General features: G+C 44.3%; 1 pseudogene; it reads left to right on the forward strand.

Annotated features, from left to right (window-relative positions):
- The first annotated feature begins 410 nt into the window (after positions 1 to 410).
- On the forward strand, positions 411 to 5,308 carry LOC117716852 (cell division cycle protein 20 homolog pseudogene; annotated as a pseudogene).
- The last annotated feature ends 537 nt before the right edge of the window (positions 5,309 to 5,845 follow it).

A 5,845-nucleotide genomic window follows, 5' to 3' on the forward strand; every position in this document is an offset into this window, starting at 1 on the left:
CCCACCTAACCACAGGCGTTAATTCTCTTGTGGAAAAGTGTTCAGACCAGCCTATCTACAGCCTGTCATAACTTAGCTGCTGTCTCACCCTCCATGAGTACCTGCATCTGTAATCCATAAATAAATTCTCATTGAAACTATTAGTGATTTGGGTATATCCTCCCATTGCCTTGTCATTGTGCATTTTATATCAAGAGCTGTGCTCAAGTCCTAAACATGCACTTGTGAGCAAATTGAACCTCTGGGTTTCAGTAGTTCATAGAGCAGAAAACACCGGTAAAGCTGCCCCACAGGCTAAACTTTGTTGATAATAGTGTTAGAGAATATGGCTACAAATACGAAAGCATGCTTTGGGAGAGTTTAAGAACACCCCGGCGTGCCTCTAGCTAGGCCAGAAAAGAACGTAGTTCATGTTCGAGAGCGCTTTGTACTCACTGCTTCAACTGAACACCCCTATCCCCAGTGCACCTGTTGAACATTGGCAGTGCAAAGCAAAGGAAGCCACAGGCCCAGCCTCCTCGACCATGCGGGCCACCAACAGATCACACAGTGGCATCTGTACCCAGGGCCAAATTCCTGGCAAATCTAATTCCAAGGTTCAGACCACCCCCAGCAAACCTTTGCCGTGACTGCTACATCCCCCAAAGCAGCGCTTCTCAATGAAAGTGGCCTCCTTTCTTTTGAGTAAGGAGAATCACCCAGCAGATGAGGGTGTGGGGGTGCCAACAAAGAAGGAGCATCAGAAAGCCTGGGCTCTGAACCTGAATGGTTTTGATGTGATCCTCAGATTCAGTGGAAAACCTCAGAATGCCCTAGAAAGCTATCAGAACAGACTGAATGTACTCCACAGCCAGAAAACCATGCCTGGGTCCAGCCGAAAGGCTTATAGATACATTCCTTCCCTGACAGACAGGATTCTTGATGCTATTGAAATCTGGAATTGATTACTATCTGAGTCTTGTGGATTGGAGTTCTGGAAATGTACTGGTTGTGGCATTGGACAACAGTGTGTACTTACGGAATTCTGGTTCCGGTGACATCCTGTAGTTGTTGCAAATGGATCAGCCTTGGGACTACATAACCTCGGTGGTCTGGATCAAAGAGGGCAACTACCTAGCTGTGGGCACCAGTAATGCTGAGGTACAGCTATGGGATGTGCAGCAGCAGAAATGACTTCGAAACATGACCACTCACTCCGCTCAAGTAAGCTCTCTAAGTTGGAACAGCTATATCCTGTCCAGTGCTTCACGGTCTGGTCACGTCCACCACCATGATGTTCTGGTAGCAGAACACCATGTGGTCACACTGAGTGGCCATAGCCAGGAAGTATGTGGGCTGCGCTGGGCCTCAGATGGACGACATCTGGCAAGTGATGGGAATAATACATTGTCAATGTGTGGCCTAGTAGTCCTGGAGAATGTCTGCGTTCCCCTGCAAACTTTCACTCAACATCAAGGTGCTGTCAAGACCGTTGCATGGTGTTCCTGGCAGCCCAATATCCTGACAACAGAAGGAGGTACCAGTGACCGACACATTCACATTTGGAACGTCTGCTCTGGTGCCTAAGTGCTGTGTATGTGCATTCTCAGGTGTGCTCTACCCTCTGGCTTCCCCACTATAAGGAGTTTAGTTCAGGTCATGACTTTGCCCAGACCCAGCTGGTTATTTGGAAGTACCCAACTGTTGGACCTAACATGAGGTCTCTGGCCCTAGAGACATTTACATACTAATAAGGTACCTGAAGGCCAGAGGGTGGAGCCAATTAAACATTCTTCCCCAGCCCCTCCCCCCTCTTCCCCTCCCTATTTAACTCAGGTCTACCCTGGGTTTTGTGGGGTGTGCATCCAGATCCATCCACCATCCGCCATGTCAATAAACTGGTTTTGGAAACCCAAGGACTTCCTCGTGTGTTGGGGCCGCGTCGTGAGGAACCATGAGGAACCCAGAGTGTTCCCAGCCGACTACCCACAGCATGGCAGGAGGAACCCTGGGTTTCCCAGCCATATTTTTTTTCCTACACCACCCAACCATGGCTAAGGTGGCTGAGCTCAAAGGTCACACAGCCAGGGTCCTAAGTCTTAAGATGAGGGCGGATGGGGTCACAGTGGCATCAGCAGCAGCTGATAAGACTCTACAGTTGTGGCACTGCTCTGACCCTGCCCTTCAGAGGGAACAGAAAAAGCCAGTGTAGGTTGCTAAAAGTAGTAGCCTTATCCACCAGGGCATCCATTGGGTCCTCACAGGAAGAAATATGGAGACAAGTATGGAGCAGAGACTGAAGGAAAGGCCATCCAGAGACTGCCCCACCTGGGATATCATCCCATACACAGTCACCAAACCCAGACTCTATATTTGATGCCAAGAAGTGCTTGCTGACAGGAGCCTTATTTAGTTTTCTCCTGAGAGGCTCTGCCAGATCCTGACAAGTACAGAGGCTTGTGGTCTACTGTTGGGCTGAACATGGAGTCCTCAGTGGAGGAGTTAGGGCAAGAACTGAAGGAGCTGAAGGGGTTTGCAATCCCATAGGAAGAACAACAATATCAACCAACCAGACGCCCCCCCCCCAAAAAAAAAAAAAAACTCTCAGGGACTAAACCACCAACAGCAGAGTACACATGGACCCATGGCTCCAGCTGCATATGTAGCAGAGGATGGCCTTTTCTGGCATCAATGGATGGAGAGGCCCTTGGTCCTTTGAACTCTGGATGCCCCAGTGTAGGGAAATGCCAGGGTTCAGCAGGAGTGAGTGCGGGGGTGGGGTGGGGAGTGGGGAGGGGGGGGGCAAACACCATCATAGAAGCAGGGGGAGGGGAGTGGAATGGGTTTTTTTGGTGGGGGGGCAAGGAACCTGGAAAGGGGATAACATTTAAAATGTAAATAAAGAAAATATCCAATAAAAAGTAAAAAAATTCATTTCCCTTCTTGGTTACTTGGTTTATTTTTCCTAATAAAGTTTGTATCTTCAAAAAATGCATGCTTTGTTCCTTCCTAAGATAGTGCCTAGAGCCCACATAACAGGCAAATTTCATAACGTTAAGGTATGAGGAAAAATTATTAGATTATAAGATATAAGGGTCTAGTAAAAATATTTGGATAAAAGTCATTATTTTGTGGTCCTTCAATCATACCACCTGCTGAATAATATTCTTTCCATTGTCTACAGACATGGGTATTCTCAAAGGCTTTGGAACTAATTCTTATATTTGGCCATACAAGGGATCTTTATATTTTATAGATAAAAGCTCAGCTCCCTAGCAAGTGGATTAAAGACTATATGATGTACTCTTCATTGCTTTCAAGCCCACTTCTCTATGTGAGTATAACACTGTCCTCCATGCTACTACCAAGGAAGGAAGACTATTGTATGCCCTCCAACCCAGCAGTCTGAGGACAGCTGAGGGACAAGTGAAGGTTCTAACCTAAGATCAATCAGCCCTTAGCAAGTGCTGTGAACAGTGAGCTGTATGAATTATTTCATAGATCTTGACTTTCTTCTCTCACTTTATGACTGAACTACATGGAGGTTTTGCCCACTAGTGGTGAAGCAGAAGCTGAGAAAATGCTGTGAGAAAGACTCAAGAACTGTGTGGGGAAGTAATCTCGCGGGCGAAGGAAGAGGGAGTCCAGCGGCTGGTCTGGAGGTGGTCTGGCATCAGGGTCCCGGGCGGGCTTCCCATGCCGCCAGTGGAGGGTCCCACATTGGTACAGCCTCTGCGAGCTGGCGGTGGGCGGCTCAAGTCTCCAAAGGCTGGGAACCTGGCGGTGGCAGATCAGGCAACAGGTGGAGTCCAGTTTTCCAAAGCTTTTATTGTTCATGGCATGGTAAATGGATGTAGGTGGTATGTGCTTCCCCCGCCCCCCCAAAGCCAAAGGAGCAGGATTTTATAGGGAGGGGAAAAGGAGAGGGAATAACTTAACTAGCTACGCCCCTGGCCTTTTGATAATTCATTAATATTTAAATCTCTGGAGGTGGAGACTTGTTAATCACACCCTCTATCTGTGTGTTACCTGACTGAAGGTGGCAGGTTAAATGGAGTTACCTCATCCAAGGCCCAACAGGACTGGGTAAGTCAGAGCCACCTGTGAGGCAGGAGGAAGCTAAAGGTTTTTACCAGACAAGGAGGAATTTGCTTGCCAGTTTGAGAGAATGAAGTCACAAGCTTTTAGACAGTCCTGGCTCCCCACTCACATCTTACTACCAATGATGACAGAAATAAAGTGACCTCAGAATGATCTTATAGACATGGTTTTTAAGAGTCTGTACATTATCCATTCCACTTCGACTGTTTTCACAAATCAACCTGTCTTTATAAGAAGGAATTTTGTAAACTACATTGACAGATTTCTACATCAAAGCTCCACAATGCCTCACAAGGTGTTTGTGCATGTGCATGAGAGAGATTATGTGTGTACATGCATAAACACACTGCTCAATAAGTTAATATGAAGCTACTGAGATCCAAGGTCAAAATACCAAGAGAGATGTTCCTACAGAAAAATTAAGTTCCTAAGTAGAAATGGAAAAAGTGAACGTCAAGATCCAGAGTTCCATGGAAACAATGTAAAATAAATAAATGTTGGAAGTCATGAATATTAAGAAAAAACTCAAGGCACACTATGGTAGTGGTGGTACATCAACTGGGGTTGTGGAGAATGTGTGGGAATCAATGCTATAAATCACCTACTGTGTAGAAGAGAAGGCAAGATAAAGAGACAGAAAAGAGAAAGGGTGTTCGAGATATCAGTATAAACTTACTTGATACTTTCCTAGATTTGACACTGTCTCAGTTTTTAGCAGTTCTGAAATTATTTTATACTTGCCCCACTCAGAACATGACTGGAATTTTTAATGTTTTAATTATAAGCTGGTGTCAATAGTTTTAAAGAAGTTCCTCAAATCACTTCAATGGACTCTGAATTTGCTTAGAGAACCACTAATTAGGAGAACGAAATAATGGTCTTTGGAGCATCAATTGATTGAAATTTTTCCTTTCAAATAGTTTTGTATGATTGCAAAGACAAAGTGGCAACTACATGAGTGGAAAAATACATTTTAAAAGTCTGCTTTTGTTTAAAAAATGATATATGAGAAATGATTGCTTCTTTAAAAATTAAATGAAAACACTTTGTGAGTTAATTTCAACTTAATTTGTAGCTGAATGTGCTGCAAAATAGAAATCAACTTAGATCCCAGAGGGAAACTGGAAGTATTTGAAGCCCCACCCTGACTAAAGTTTGATCATGAATTCTTTTTGCCACTTTTGCAGGGGTTATGATCCTTATACTTACAGATCCAGAAAACGATTAAGTAAATTGCCAGTGTTAAACAGTGAGATAGCAAATCTTTCTAGCCTATGCCACTGCATAGTCATGAACTGCCACAGCCTCAGTTTTACAGCACTCAATGTCACACATATCACCAGCACACTGGCCAGAAACAGATCTATCCATAATTCAATTCTAGGGCTGGAATCTTTATTCTAATAACTTTTCTTCTTAAAATAGTGGTTATCAACCTGTGGGTCTCAATCCCTTTTGGGGGTTGAACAACACTTTCACAGGGGTTGCATATCAGATAACCTGCATATCACATGTTCACATTATTATTCGTAGCACTAAATTTACAGTTACAAAGTAGCAACAAAAATACTTTTATGACTGGGCATCACCACAACATGAGCAACTGTATTAAGGGGTCACAGTGGTAGGAAGGTTGAGAACCACTGTCTTAAAAGATCTACCACCAGGAAGGTATCTTTTTCCAGTTACTCATTAGAGAGAAGTTTGATATCTAAAGTGTATTTAAAATTTTTTCATAGCACTTGTAAGACAACCTGTAGATAGC

The sequence above is a fragment of the Arvicanthis niloticus genome, chromosome 11, assembly GCF_011762505.2.
Source record: "Arvicanthis niloticus isolate mArvNil1 chromosome 11, mArvNil1.pat.X, whole genome shotgun sequence".
NCBI classification, from domain to species: Eukaryota; Metazoa; Chordata; class Mammalia; order Rodentia; family Muridae; genus Arvicanthis; species Arvicanthis niloticus.